This window comes from Melospiza melodia, chromosome 1 (assembly GCF_035770615.1).
Source record: "Melospiza melodia melodia isolate bMelMel2 chromosome 1, bMelMel2.pri, whole genome shotgun sequence".
Lineage (NCBI taxonomy): Eukaryota > Metazoa > Chordata > Aves > Passeriformes > Passerellidae > Melospiza > Melospiza melodia.
In genome coordinates this window covers 70,226,043-70,240,798 of record NC_086194.1, presented here as the reverse complement: position 1 = coordinate 70,240,798, position 14,756 = coordinate 70,226,043, and positions in this window count along the sequence as shown.

Below are 14,756 nucleotides of genomic sequence, written 5' to 3'. Positions count from 1 at the left end.
GGGCCTGTGGCTGGGAGTGGCCGGCTGGCTCCTTAGAATCCATGATACGCCGGATGGTTCCCAGACCAGAGGTGGCACCAGTGCCAAGTTGGGCTGGTTTGATGGTGAAAAGTGGCTCCTGCAATCTGCCATCCAGAAGCGGGGCAGCTTACTTTTGTTTGCCAGGGAAACGGGCCGAGGTTTGTGTCTGGGGGCCTATGGCTGGGAGTGACCGGCTGGCTCCTGAAAAGCTACGATAGGCAGGATGGTGACCAGACCCATGGTGGCACCAGTGTCAAGGTGGGCTGGTTTGATAGTACCAAGTGGCTCCGGCAATCTGCCATCAAAATTTGGCAGGCGAGTTTTGTTTTCCAGGGAAAAGCGCCGTTGTTTTTGTTTGGGGGCCTGTGGCTGGGAGTGGCCGGATGGCTAATTAGAATCCACGATACGCAGCATGGTTCCCAGACCTGAGGTGGCATCAGTGCCAAGTCGGGCTAGTTTGATGGTGCAAAGTGGCTCCTGCAATCTGCCATCCAGAAGCGGGGCAGCTTGCTTTTGTTTGCCAGGGAAACGGGCCGAGGTTTGTGTCTGGGGCCTATGGCTGGGAGTGACCGGCTGGCTCCTGAAAAGCTACGATAGGCAGGATGGTGACCAGACCCAAGGTGGCACCAGTGCCAAGTTGGGCTGGTTTGATAGTACCAAGTGGCTCCTGCAATCTGCCATCAAAAACTTGGCAGGCGAGTTTTGTTTTCCAGGGAAAAGCGCCGTTGTTTGTGTTTGGGGGCCTGTGGCTGGGAGTGGCCGGCTGGCTCCTTAGAATCCACGATACCCAGGCTCATTCCCAGACCTGAGGTGGCACCAGTGCCAAGTCGGGCTAGTTTGATGGTGCAAAGTGGCTCCTGCAATCTGCCATCCAGAAGCGGGACAGCTTACTTTTCCTTGCCAGGGAAACGGGCCGAGCTTTGTGTCTGGGGGCCTATGGCTGGGAGTGACCGGCTGGCTCCTGAAAAGCTACGATAGGCAGGATGGTGACCAGACCCATGGTGGCACCAGTGCCAAGTTGGGCTGGTTTGATAGTACCAAGTGGCTCCTGCAATCTGCCATCAAAAATTGGCAGGCGAGTTTTGTTTTCCAGGGAAAAGCGCCGTTGTTTGTGTTTAGGGGCCTGTGGGTGGAAGTGGCCGGCTGGCTGCTTAGAATCTACCATACGCAGGATGGTTCCCAGACCAGAGGTGGCACCAGTGCCAAGTCGGGCTGGTTTGATAGTACCAAGTGCGTCCTGCAATCTGCCATCCAGAAGCGGGACAGCTTACTTTTGTTTGTCAGGGAAACGGGCCGAGGTTTGTGTCTGTGGGCCTACGGCTGGGAGTGACCGGCTGGCTCCTGAAAAGCTACGATAGGCAGGATGGTGACCAGACCCATGGTGGCACCAGTGCCAAGTTGGGCTGGTTTGATAGTACCAAGTGGCTCCTGCAATCTGCCATCAAAAATTTGGCAGGCAAGTTTTGTTTTCCAGGGAAAAGTGCCGTTGTTCTTTTTTGGGGGCCTATGGCTGGGAGTGGCCGGCTGGCTCCTTAGAATCCACGATACGCAGGATGGTTCCCAGACTTGTCGTGGCACCAGTGCCAAGTTGGGCTGGTTTGATAGTACCAAGTGCGTCCTGCAATCTGCCATCCAGAAGCGGGGTAGCTTACTTTTGTTTGCCAGGGAAACGGGCCGAGGTTTGTGTCTCGGGGCCTATGGCTGGGAGTGACCGGCTGGCTCCTGAAAAGCTACGATAGGCAGGATGGTGACCAGACCCATGGTGGCACCAGTGCCAAGTTGGGCTGGTTTGATAGTACCAAGTGGCTCCTGCAATCTGCCATCAAAAAGTTGGCAGGCGAGTTTGTTATCCAGGGAAAAGCGCCGTTGTTTGTGTTTGGGGGCCTGTGGCTGGGAGTGGCCGGCTGGCTCCTTAGAATCCATGATACGCAGGATGGTTCCCAGACCAGAGGTGGCACCAGTGCCAAGTTGGGCTGGTTTGATGGTGAAAAGTGGCTCCTGCAATCTGCCATCCAGAAGCGGGGCAGCTTACTTTTGTTTGCCAGGGAAACGGGCCGAGGTTTGTGTCTGGGGGCCTATGGCTGGGAGTGACCGGCTGGCTCCTGAAAAGCTACGATAGGCAGGATGGTGACCAGACCCATGGTGGCACCAGTGTCAAGGTGGGCTGGTTTGATAGTACCAAGTGGCTCCGGCAATCTGCCATCAAAATTTGGCAGGCGAGTTTTGTTTTCCAGGGAAAAGCGCCGTTGTTTTTGTTTGGGGGCCTGTGGCTGGGAGTGGCCGGATGGCTAATTAGAATCCACGATACGCAGCATGGTTCCCAGACCTGAGGTGGCACCAGTGCCAAGTCGGGCTAGTTTGATGGTGCAAAGTGGCTCCTGCAATCTGCCATCCAGAAGCGGGGCAGCTTGCTTTTGTTTGCCAGGGAAACGGGCCGAGGTTTGTGTCTGGGGCCTATGGCTGGGAGTGACCGGCTGGCTCCTGAAAAGCTACGATAGGCAGGATGGTGACCAGACCCAAGGTGGCACCAGTGCCAAGTTGGGCTGGTTTGATAGTACCAAGTGGCTCCTGCAATCTGCCATCAAAAAGTTGGCAGGCGAGTTTTGTTTTCCAGGGAAAAGCGCCGTTGTTTGTGTTTGGGGGCCTGTGGCTGGGAGTGGCCGGCTGGCTCCTTAGAATCCACGATACCCAGGCTCATTCCCAGACCTGAGGTGGCACCAGTGCCAAGTCGGGCTGGTTTGATGGTGCAAAGTGGCTCCTGCAATCTGCCATCCAGAAGCGGGACAGCTTACTTTTCCTTGCCAGGGAAACGGGCCGAGCTTTGTGTCTGGGGGCCTATGGCTGGGAGTGACCGGCTGGCTCCTGAAAAGCTACGATAGGCAGGATGGTGACCAGACCCATGGTGGCACCAGTGCCAAGTTGGGCTGGTTTGATAGTACCAAGTGGCTCCTGCAATCTGCCATCAAAAATTGGCAGGCGAGTTTTGTTTTCCAGGGAAAAGCGCCGTTGTTTGTGTTTAGGGGCCTGTGGGTGGAAGTGGCCAGATGGCTAATTAGAATCCACGATACGCAGCATGGTTCCCAGACCTGAGGTGGCACCAGTGCCAAGTCGGGCTAGTTGGATGGTGCAAAGTGGCTCCTGCAATCTGCCATCCAGAAGCGGGGCAGCTTACTTTTGTTTTCCAGGGAAAAGTGCCGTTGTTTGTGTTTGGGGGCCTGTGGGTGGGAGTGGCCGGATGGCTCCTTAGAATCCACGATACGCAGGATGGTTCCCAGACCAGAGGTGGCACCAGTGCCAAGTTGGGCTGGTTTGATAGTACCAAGTGGTTCCTGCAATCTGCCATCCAGAAGCGGGGCAGCTTACTTTTGTTTGCCAGGGAAACGGTCCGAGGTTTGTGTCTGGGGTTCTAAGCCTGGAAATGACCGGCTGGCTCGCGAAAAGCTACGATAGGCAGGATGGTTCCCAGACCCATGACGGCACCAGTGCCAAGTTGGGCTGGTTTGATAGTACCAAGTGGCTCCTGCAATCTGCCATCAAAAACTTGGCAGGCGAGTTTTGTTTTCCAGGGAAAAGCGCCGTTGTTTGTGTTTGGGGGCCTGTGGCTGGGAGTGGCCGGATGGCTCCTTAGAATCCACGATACTCAGCATGGTTCCCAGACCAGAGGTGGCACCAGTGCCAAGTTGGGCTGGTTTGATAGTACCAAGTGGCTCCTGCAATCTGCCATCCAGAAGCGGGGCAGCTTACTTTTGTTTGCCAGGGAAACGGGCCGAGGTTTGTGTCTGGGGGCCTATGGCTGGGAGTGACCGGCTGGCTCCTGAAAAGCTACGATAGGCAGTATGGTGACCAGACCCATGGTGGCACCAGTGCCAAGTTGGGCTGATTTGATAGTACCAAGTGGCTCCTGCAATCTGCCATCAAAAAATTGGCAGGCGAATTTTGTTATCCAGGGAAAAGCGCCGTTGTTTGTGTTTGGGGGCCTGTGGCAGGGAGTTGCCGGCTGGCTCCTGAAAAGCTACGATAGGCAGGATGGTGACCAGACCCATGGTGGCACCAGTGCCAAGTTGGGCTGGTTTGATAGTACCAAGTGGCTCCGGCAATCTGCCATCAAAATTTGGCAGGCGAGTTTTGTTTTCCAGGGAAAAGCGCCGTTGTTTGTGTTTGGGGGCCTGTGGCTGGGAGTGGCCGGATGGCTAATTAAAATCCACGATACGCAGCATGGTTCCCAGACCTGAGGTGGCACCAGTGCCAAGTCGGGCTAGTTTGATGGTGCGAAGTGGCTCCTGCAATCTGCCATCCAGAAGCGGGGCAGCTTGCTTTTGTTTGCCAGGGAAACGGGCCGAGGTTTGTGTCTGGGGGCCTATGGCTGGGAGTGACCGGCTGGCTCCTGAAAAGCTATGATAGGCAGGATGGTGACCAGACCCATGGTGGCACCAGTGCCAAGTTGGGCTGGTTTGATAGTACCAAGTGGCTCCTGCAATCTGCCATCAAAAAGTTGGCAGGCGAGTTTTGTTTTCCAGGGAAAAGCGCCGTTGTTTGTGTTTGGGGGCCTGTGGCTGGGAGTGGCCGACTGGCTGCTTAGAATCCACGATACGCAGGATGGTTCCCAGACGTGAGGTGGCGCCAGTGCCAAGTCGGGCTGGTTTGATACTACCAAGTGCGTCCTGCAATCTGCCATCCAGAAGCGGGACAGCTTACATTTTTTTGTCAGGGAAACGGGCTGAGCTTTGTGTCACGGGGCCTATGGCTGGGAGTGACCGTCTAGGTCCTGAAAAGCTACGATAGGCAGGATGGTGACCAGACCCATGGTGGCACCAGTGCCAAGTTGGGCTGGTTTGATAGTACCAAGTGGCTCCTGCAATCTGCCATCAAAAATTTGTCAGGCGAGTTTTGTTTTCCAGGGAAAAGCGCCGTTGTTTGTGTTTGGGGGCCTGTGGCTGGGAGTGGCCGGCTTGCTAATTGGAATCCACGATACGCAGCATGGTTCCCAGACTTGAGGTGGCACCAGTGACAAGTCGGGCCAGTTTGATGGTGCAAAGTGGCTCCTGCAATCTGCCATCCAGAAGCGGGGTAGCTTACTTTTCTTTGCCAGGGAAACGGGCCGAGGTTTTTCTCTGGGGGCCTATGGCTGGGAGTGACCGGGTGGCGCCTGAACAGCTACGATAGGCAGGATGGTGACCAGACCCAAGGTGGCACCAGTGCCATGTTCGGCTGATTTCATAGTACCAAGTGGCTCCTGCAATCTGCCATCAAAATGTTGGCAGGCGAGTTTTGTTTTCCAGGGAAAAGTGCCGTTGTTTGTGTTTGGGGGCCTGTGGCTGGGAGTGACCGGCTGGCTCCTTAGAATCCACGATACACAGGATGGTTCCCAGACCAGAGGTGGCACCAGTGCCAAGTCAGGCTGGTTTTATACTACCAAGTGGTTCATGCAATCTGCCATCCAGAAGCGGGGCAGCTTAATTTTGTTTGCCAGGGAAACGGGCCGAGCTTTGTGTCTGGGCGCCTATGGCTGGGAGTGACCTGCTAGGTACTGAAAAGCTACGATAGGCAGGATGGCGACCACATCCATGGTGGCACCAGTGCCAAGTTGGGCTGGTTTGATAGTACCAAGTGGCTCCTGCAATCCGCCATCAAAAAGTTGGCAGGCGAGTGTTGTTTTCCAGGGAAAAGCGCCGTTGTTTGTGTTTGGGTGCCTGTGGCAGGGAGTGGCCGGCTGGCTCCTTAGAATCCACGATACGCAGGATGGTTCCCAGACTTGTCGTGGCACCAGTGCCAAGTCGGGCTGGTTTGATAGTACCATGTGCGTCCTGCAATCTGCCATCCAGAAGCGGGGCAGCTAACTTTTGTTTGCCAGGGAAACGGGCCGAGGTTTGTGTCTAAGGGCCTATGGCTGGGAGTGACCGGTTGGCTCCTGAAAAGCTACGATAGGCAGGATGGTGACCAGACCCATGGTGGCACCAGTGCCAAGTTGGGCTGGTTTGATAGTACCTAGTGGCTCCTGCAATCTGCCATCAAAAAGTTGGCAGGCGAGTTTGTTATCCAGGGAAAAGCGCCGTTGTTTGTGTTTGGGGGCCTGTGGGTGGGAGAGGCCGGCTGGCTCCTTAGAATCCACGATACGGAGGATGGTTCCCAGACCAGTGGTGGTACCAGTGCCAAGTTTTGCTGGTTTGATGGAGAAAACTGGCTCCTGCAATCTGCCATCCACATGCGGGATAACTTACTTTTGTTTGCCAGGGAAACGGGTCGAGGTTTTTGTCTGGGGGCCTATGGCTGGGAGTGACCGGCTGGCTCCTGAAAAGCTACGATAGGCAGGATGGTGACCAGACCCATGGTGGCACCACTGTCAAGTTGGGCTGGTTTGATAGTACCAAGTGGCTCCGGCAATCTGCCATCAAAATTTGGCAGGCGAGTTTTGTTTTCCAGTGAATAGCGCCCTTGTTTGTGTTTGGGGACCTATGGCAGGGACTGACCGGCTGGCTAATTAGAATCCACGATACGCAGCATGGTTCCCAGACCTGAGGTGGCACCAGTGCCAAGTCGGGCTAGTTTGATGGTGCAAAGTGGCTCCTGCAATCTGCCATCCAGAAGCGGGGCAGCTTACTTTTGTTTGCCAGGGAAACGGGCCGAGGTTTGTGTCTGGGGGCCTATGGCTGGGAGTGACCGGCTGGCTCCTGAAAAGCTACGATAGGCAGGAAGGTGACCAGACCCATGGTGGCACCAGTGCCAAGTTGGGCTGGTTGGATAGTACCAAGTGGCTGCTGCAATCTGCCATCAAAAAGTTGGCAGGCGAGTTTTGTTTTCCAGGGGAAAGCGCCGTTGTTTGTGTTTGGGGGCCTGTGGCTGGGAGTGGCCGGCTGGCTCCTTAGAATCCACCATACCCAGGCTCATTCCCAGACCTGAGGTGGCACCAGTGCCAAGTCGGGCTAGTTTGATGGTGCAAAGTGGCTCCTGCAATCTGCCATCCAGAAGCGGGGTAGCTTACTTTTGTTTGCCAGGGAAACGGGCGGAGCTTTGTGTCTGGGGGCCTATGGCTGCGAGTGACCGGCTGGCTCCTGAAAAGCTACGATAGGCAGGATGGTGACCAGACCCATGGTGGCACCAGTGCCAAGTTGGGCTGGTTTGATAGTACCAAGTGGCTCCTGCAATCTGCCATCAAAAACTTGGCAGGCGAGTTTTGTTTTCCAGGGAAAAGCGCCGTTGTTTGTGTCTGGGGGCCTGTGGCTGGAGTGGCCGTCTGGTTCCTTAGACTCCACGATACGCAGGATGGTTCCCAGACCAGAGGTGGCACCAGTGCCAAGTCGGGCTAGTTTGATGGTGCAAAGTGGCTCCTGCAATCTGCCATCCAGAAGCGGGGCAGCTTGCTTTTGTTTGCCAGGGAAACGGGCCGAGGTTTTTCTCTGGGGGCCTATGGCAGGGAGGGACCGGCTGGCTCCTGAAAAGCTACGATAGGCAGGATGGTGACCAGACCCATGGTGGCACCAGTGCCAAGTTGGGCTGATTTGATAGTACCAAGTGGCTCCTGCAATCTGCCATCAAAATATTGGCAGGCCAGTTTTGTTTTCCAGGGAAAAGCGCCGTTGTTTGTGTTTGGGGGCCTGTGGCTGGGAGTGACCGGCTGGCTCCTTAGAATCCATGATACGCAGGATGGTTCCCAGACCCAAGGTGGCACCAGTGCCAAGTTGGGCTGGTTTCATAGTACCAAGTTATTCCTGCAATCTGCCGTCCAGAAGCGGGGCAGCTTACTTTTGTTTGCCAGGGAAACGGGCCGAGGTTTGTGTCTGGGGGCCTATGGCTGGGAGTGACCGGCTGGCTCCTGAAAAGCTACGATAGGCAGGATGGTGACCAGACCCAAGGTGGCACCAGTGCCAAGTTGGGCTGGTTTGATAGTACCAAGTGGCTCCTGCAATCTGCCATCAAAAAGTTGGCAGGCGAGTTTTGTTTTCCAGGGAAAAGCGCCGTTGTTTGTGTTTGGGGGCCTGTGGCTGGGAGTGGCCGGCTGGCTCCTTAGAATCCACGATACGCAGCATGGTTCCCAGACCAGAGGTGGCACCAGTGCCAAGTAGGGCTGGTTTTATAGTACCAAGTGGCTCCTGCAATCTTCCATCCAGAAGCGGGGCAGCTTACTTTTGTTTGCCAGGGAAACGGGCCGAGGTTTTTGTCTGGGGGCCTATGGCTTGGAGTGACCGGCTGGCTCCTGAAAAGCTACGATAGGCAGGATGGTGACCAGACCCATGGTGGCACCAGTGCCAAGTTGGGCTGGTTTGATAGTACCAAGTGGCTCCTGCAATCTGCCATCAAAAAGTTGGCAGGCGAGTTTTGTTTTCCAGGGGAAAGCGCCGTTGTTTGTGTTTGGGCGCCTGTGGGTGGGAGTGGCCGGCTGGCTAATTAGAATCCACGATACGCAGCATGGTTCCCAGACCAGAGGTGGCACCAGTGCCAAGTCGGGCAGGTTTGATAATACCTAGTGGATCCTGCAATCTGCCATCCAGAAGCGGGACAGCTTACTTTTGTTTGCCAGGGAAACGGGCAGAGCTTTGTGTCTGGGGGCCTATGGCTGGGAGTGACCTGCTAGGTCCTGAAAAGCTACGATAGGCAGGATGGTGACCATATCCATGGTGGCACCAGTGCCAAGATGGACTGGTTTGATAGTACCAAGTGGCTCCTGCAATCCGCCATCAAAAAGTTGGCAGGCGAGTTTTGTTTTCCAGGGAAAAGCGCCGTTGTTTTTGTTTGGGGGCCTGTGGGTGGGAGTGGCCGGATGGCTCCTTAGAATCCACGATAGGCAGGATGGTTCCCAGACCTGAGGTGGCACCAGTGCCAAGTTGGGCTGGTTTGATAGTACCAAGTGGTTCCTGCAATCTGCCATCCAGAAGCGGGCAGCTTACTCGTTTGCCAGGGAAACGGGCCGAGCTTTGTGTCTGGGGGCCTATGGCTGCGAGTGACCGTCTAGGTCCTGAAAAGCTACGATAGGCAGGATGGTGACCAGACCCATGGTGGCACCAGTGCCAAGTTGGGCTGGTTTGATAGTACCAAGTGGCTCCTGCAATCTGCCATCAAAAATTTGGCAGGCGAGTTTTGATTTCCAGGGGAAAGCGCTGTTGTTTGTGTTTGGGGGCCTGTGGCTGGGAGTGGCCGGCTTTATAATTGGAATCCACGATACGCAGGATGGTTCCCAGACCTGACGTGGCACCAGTGCCAAGTCGGGCTAGTTGGATGCTGCAAAGTGGCTCCTGCAATCAGCCATCCAGAAGCGGGGTGGCTTACTTTTGTTTGCCAGGGAAAATGGCCGAGGTTTTGTCTGGGGGCCTATGGCTTGGAGTGACCGGCTGGCTCCTGAAAAGCTACGATAGGCTGGATGGTGACCAGACCCATGGTGGCACCAGTGCCAAGTTGGGCTGGTTTGATAGTACCAAGTGGCTCCGGCAATCTGCCATCAAAAAGTTGGCAGGCGAGTTTTGTTTTCCAGGGAAAAGCGCCGATGTTTGTGTTTGGGGGCCTGAGGCTGGGAGTGGCCGGCTGGCTCCTTAGACTCCACGATACGCAGGATGGTTCCCAGACCTGAGGTAGCACCAGTGCCAAGTCGGGCTGGTTTGATAGTACCAAGTGCGTCCTGCAATCTGCCATCCAGAAGCGGGGCAGCTTACTTTTGTTTGCCAGGGAAACGGGCCGAGGTTTGTGTCTGGGGGCCTATGGCAGGGAGTGACCGGCTGGCTCCTGAAAAGCTACGATAGGCAGGATGGTGACCAGACCCATGGTGGCACCAGTGCCAAGTTGGGCTGGTTTGATAGTACCAAGTGGCTCCTGCAATCTGCCATCAAAAAGTTGGCAGGCGAGTTTTGTTTTCCAGGGAAAAGCGCCGTTGTTTGTGTTTGGGGGCCTGTGGCTGGGAGTGGCCGGCTGGCTCCTTAGAATCCACAATACGCAGGATGGTTCCCTGACCTGAGGTGGCACCAGTGATAAGTTGGGCTGGTTTGATAGTACCAAGTGCGTCCTGCAATCTGCCATCCAGAAGCGGGGTAGCTTACTTTTGTTTGCCAGGGAAACGGGCCGAGGTTTGTGTCTGGGGGCCTATGGCTGGGAGTGACCGGCTGGCTCCTGAAAAGCTACGATAGGCAGGATGGTGACCAGACCCATGGTGGCACCAGAGCCATGTTCGGCTGATTTCAAAGCACAAAGTGGCTCCTGCAATCTGCCATCAAAAGTCAGCAGGCAAGCTTTGTTTTCCAGGGAAAAGCGCCGTTGTTTGTGTCTGCGGGCCTGTGGCTGGAGTGGCCGGCTGGCTCCTTTAAACACACGATACGCCGGATGGTTCCCAGACCCAAGGTGGCACCAGTGCCAAGTTGGGCTGGTTTGATAGTACCAAGTGGTTCCTGCAATCTGCCATCAAAATGTTGGCAGGCGAGTTTTGTTTTCCAGGGAAAAGCGCCGATGTTTTTTTTTGGGGGCCTGTGGCTGGGAGTGGCCGGCTGGCTCCTTAGAATCCACGATACGCAGGATGGTTCCCAGACCAGAGGTGGCACCAGTACCAAGTCGGGCTGGTTTGATAATAACAAGTGGATCCTGAAATCTGCCATCCAGAAGCGGGGCAGCTTACTTTTGTTTGCCAGGGAAACGGGCCGAGCTTTGTGTCTGGGGGCCTATGGCTGGGAGTGACCGGCTGGCTCCTGAAAAGCTACGATAGGCAGGAAGGTGACCAGACCCATGGTGTCAGCAGTGCCAAGTTGGGCTGGTTTGATAGTACCAAGTGGCTCCTGCAATCTGCCATCAAAAAGTTGGCAGGCGAGTTTTGTTTTCCAGGGAAAAGCGCCGATGTTTGTGTTTGGGGGCCTGTGGCTGGGAGTGGCCGTCTTGCTAATTGGAATCCACGATACGCAGGAGGGTTCCCAGACCTGAGGTGGCACCAGTGACAAGTCGGGCCAGTTTGATGGTGCAAAGTGGCTCCTGCAATCTGCCATCCAGAAGCGGGGCAGCTTACTTTTGTTTGCCAGGGAAACGGGCCGAGGTTTGTGTCTGGGTTCCTATGGCTGGGAGTGACCGGCTGGCACCTGAACAGCTACGATAGGCAGGATGGTGACCAGATCCATGGTGGCACCAGTGCCAAGTTGGGCTGATTTGATAGTACCAAGTGGCTCCTGCAATCTGCCATCAAAAATTTGGCAGGCGAGTTTTGTTTTCCAGGGAAAAGCGCCGTTGTTTGTATTTGGGGGCCTGTGGCTGGGAGTGGCCCGCTGGCTCCTTAGAATCCACGATACGCAGGATGGTTCCCAGACCCAAGGTGGCACCAGTGCCAAGTTGGGCTGGTTTGATACTCCCAAGTGCGTCCTGCAATCTGCCATCCAGAAGCGGGGTAGCTTACTTTTTTTTGCCAGGGAAACGGGCCGAGCTTTTTGTCTCGGGGTATATGGCTGGGGGTGACCGGCTGGCTCCTGAAAAGCTACGATAGGCAGGATGGTGACCAGACCCATGGTGGCACCAGTGCCAAGTTGGGCTCGTTTGATAGTACCAAGTGGCTCCTGCAATCTGCCATCAAAAATTTGGCAGGTGAGTTTTGTTTTCCAGGGAAAAGCGCCGTTGTTTGTGTTTGGGGGCCTGTGGCTGGGAGTGGCCGGCTGGCTGCTTAGAATCCACGATACGCAGGATGGTTCCCAGACCAGAGGTGACACCAGTGACAAGTCGGGCTGGTTTGATACTACCAAGTGCGTCCTGCAATCTGCCATCCAGAAGCGGGGTAGCTTACTTTTGTTTGCCAGGGAAACGGGCCGAGGTTTGTGTCTGGGGGCCTATGGCTGGGAGTGACCGGCTGGCTCCTGAAAAGCTACGATAGGCAGGATGGTGACCAGACCCATGGTGGCACCAGTGCCAAGTTGGGCTGGTTTGATAGTACCAAGTGGCTCCTGCAATCTGCCCTCAAAATTTGGCAGGCGAGTTTTGTTTTCCAGGGAAAAGCGCCGTTGTTTGTGTTTGGGTGCCTGTGGCAGGGAGTGGCCGGCTGGCTCCTTAGAATCCACGATACGCAGGATGGTTCCCAGACCTGACGTGGCACCAGTGCCAAGTCGGGCTGGTTTTATAGTACCAAGTGGTTCCTGCAATCTGCCATCCAGAAGCGGGGCAGCTTACTTTTGTTTGCCAGGGAAACGGGCCGAGGTTTGTGTCTGGGGGCCTATGGCTGGGAGTGACCTGCTAGGTACTGAAAAGCTACGATAGGCAGGATGGTGACCATATCCATGGTGGCACCAGTGCCAAGTTGGGCTGGTTTGATAGTACCAAGTGGCTCCTGCAATCCGCCATCAAAAAGTTGGCAGGCGAGTTTTGTTTTCCAGGGAAAAGCGCCGTTGTTTGTGTTTGGGTGCCTGTGGCACGGAGTGGCCGGCTGGCTGCTTAGAATCCACGATACGCAGGATGGTTCCCAGACGTGAGGTGGCACCAGTGCCAAGTTGGGCTGGTTTGATACTACCAAGTGCGTCCTGCAATCTGCCATCCAGAAGCGGGGTAGCTTACTTTTTTTTGCCAGGGAAACGGGCCGAGGTTTTTGTCTCGGGGCCTGTGGCTGGGGGTGACCGGCTGGCTCCTGAAAAGCTACGATAGGCAGGATGGTGACCAGACCCATGGTGGCACCAGTGCCAAGTTGGGCTGATTTGATAGTACCAAGTGGCTCCTGCAATCTGCCATCAAAAATTTGGCAGGCGAGTTTTGTTTTCCAGGGAAAAGCGCCGTTGTTTGTGTTTGGGGGCCTGTGGATGGGAGTGGCCGGCTGGCTAATTAGAATCAACGATACGCAGGATGGTTCCCAGACCAGAGGTGGCACCAGTGACAAGTCGGTCTGGTTTGATACTACCAAGTGCGTCCTGCAATCTGCCATCCAGAAGCGGGGCAGCTTACTTTTGTTTGCTAGGGAAACGGGCCGAGGTTTGTGTCTGGGGGCCTGTGGCTGGGAGTGGCCGGCTGGCTCCTTAGAATCCACGATACGCAGGATGGTTCCCAGACCAGACGTTGCACCAGTGCCAAGTCGGGCTAGTTTGATGGTGCAAAGTGACTCCTGCAATCTGCCATCCAGAAGCGGGGTAGCTTAATTTTGTTTGCCAGGGAAACGGGCCGAGCTTTGTGTCTGGGGGCCTATGGCTGGGAGTGACCGGCTGGCTCCTGAAAAGCTATGATAGGCAGGATGGTGACCAGACCCAAGGTGGCACCAGTGCCAAGTTGGGCTGATTTGATAGTACCAAGTGGCTCCTGCAATCTGCCATCAAAATTTGGCAGGCGAGTTTTGTTTTCCAGGGAAAAGCGCCGTTGTTTGTGTTTTGGGGCCTGTGGCTGGGAGTGGCCGGCTGGCTCCTTAGAATCCACGATACGCAGGATGGTTCCCAGACCAGAGGTGGCACCAGTGCCAAGTTGGGCTGGTTTGATAGTACCAAGTGCGTCCTGCAATCTGCCATCCAGAAGCGGGGCAGCTTACTTTTGTTTTCCAGGGAAACGGGCCGAGGTTTGTGTCTCAGGGCCTATGGCTGGGAGTGACCGGTTGGCTCCTGAAAAGCTACGATAGGCAGGATGGTGACCAGACCCATGGTGGCACCAGTGCCAAGTTGGGCTGGTTTGATAGTACCAAGTGACTCCTGCAATCTGCCATCAAAAAGTTGGCAGGCGAGTTTGTTATCCAGGGAAAAGCGCCGTTGTTTTTGTTTGGGGGCCTGTGGCTGGGAGTGGCCGGCTGGCTCCTTAGAATCCACGATACGGAGGATGGTTCCCAGACCAGAGGTGGCACCAGTGCCAAGTTTTGCTGGTTTGATGGTGCAAAGTGGCTCCTGCAATCTGCCATCCACATGCGGGATAACTTAGTTTTGTTTGCCAGGGAAACGGGCCGAGGTTTGTGTCTGGGGGCCTATGGCTGGGAGTGACCGGCTGGCTCCTGAAAAGCTACGATAGGCAGGATGGTGACCAGACCCATGGTGGCACCAGTGCCAAGTTGGGCTGGTTTGATAGTACCAAGTGGCTCCTGCAATCTGCCATCAAAAAGCTTGCAGGCGAGTTTTGTTTTCCAGGGAAAAGCGCCGTTGTTTGTATTTGGGGGCCTGTGGCTGGGAGTGGCCGCCTGGCGCCTTAGAATCTACGTTACGCAGCATGGTTCCCAGACCCAAAGTGGCACCAGTGTCAAGTTGGGCTGGTTTGATAGTACCAAGTGGCTCCTGCAATCTGCCATCCAGAAGCGGGGTAGCTTACTTTTGTTTGCCAGGGAAACGGGCAGAGCTTTCTGTCTGGGGGCCTATGGTTGGGAGTAACCGGCTGGCTCCTGAAAAGCTACGATAGGCAGGATGGTTCCCAGATCCAAGATGGCACCAGTGCCAAGTCGGGGTGGTTTGATGGTGCAAAGTGGCTCCTGCAATCTGCCATCCTGACGCGGGGCAGCGGATTTTTGTTTCCAAGAGAAATGGTCCGTGGTTTGTTTTTGGGGGTATATGGCTGGGCGTGGCCTGCTGGCTCCTTAAAAAGCTACGATAGGCAGGATGGTTCCCTGACCCAAGGTGGCACCAGTGCCAAGTCGGGCGGTTTTCGTAGTACAAAGTGCGTCCTAAAATTTGCCATCCAGAAGAGGGGCAGTTGAGTTTTGTTTACCAGAGAAAAGGGCCGTGGTTTGTTTTTGGGGGCATATGGCTGATAGTGGCCGTCTGGCCCCTGAAAATCCACGATGGGCAGGATGGTTCCCAGACCTGAGGTGGCACCAGTGCCAGGTCGGGCTGGTTTGATAG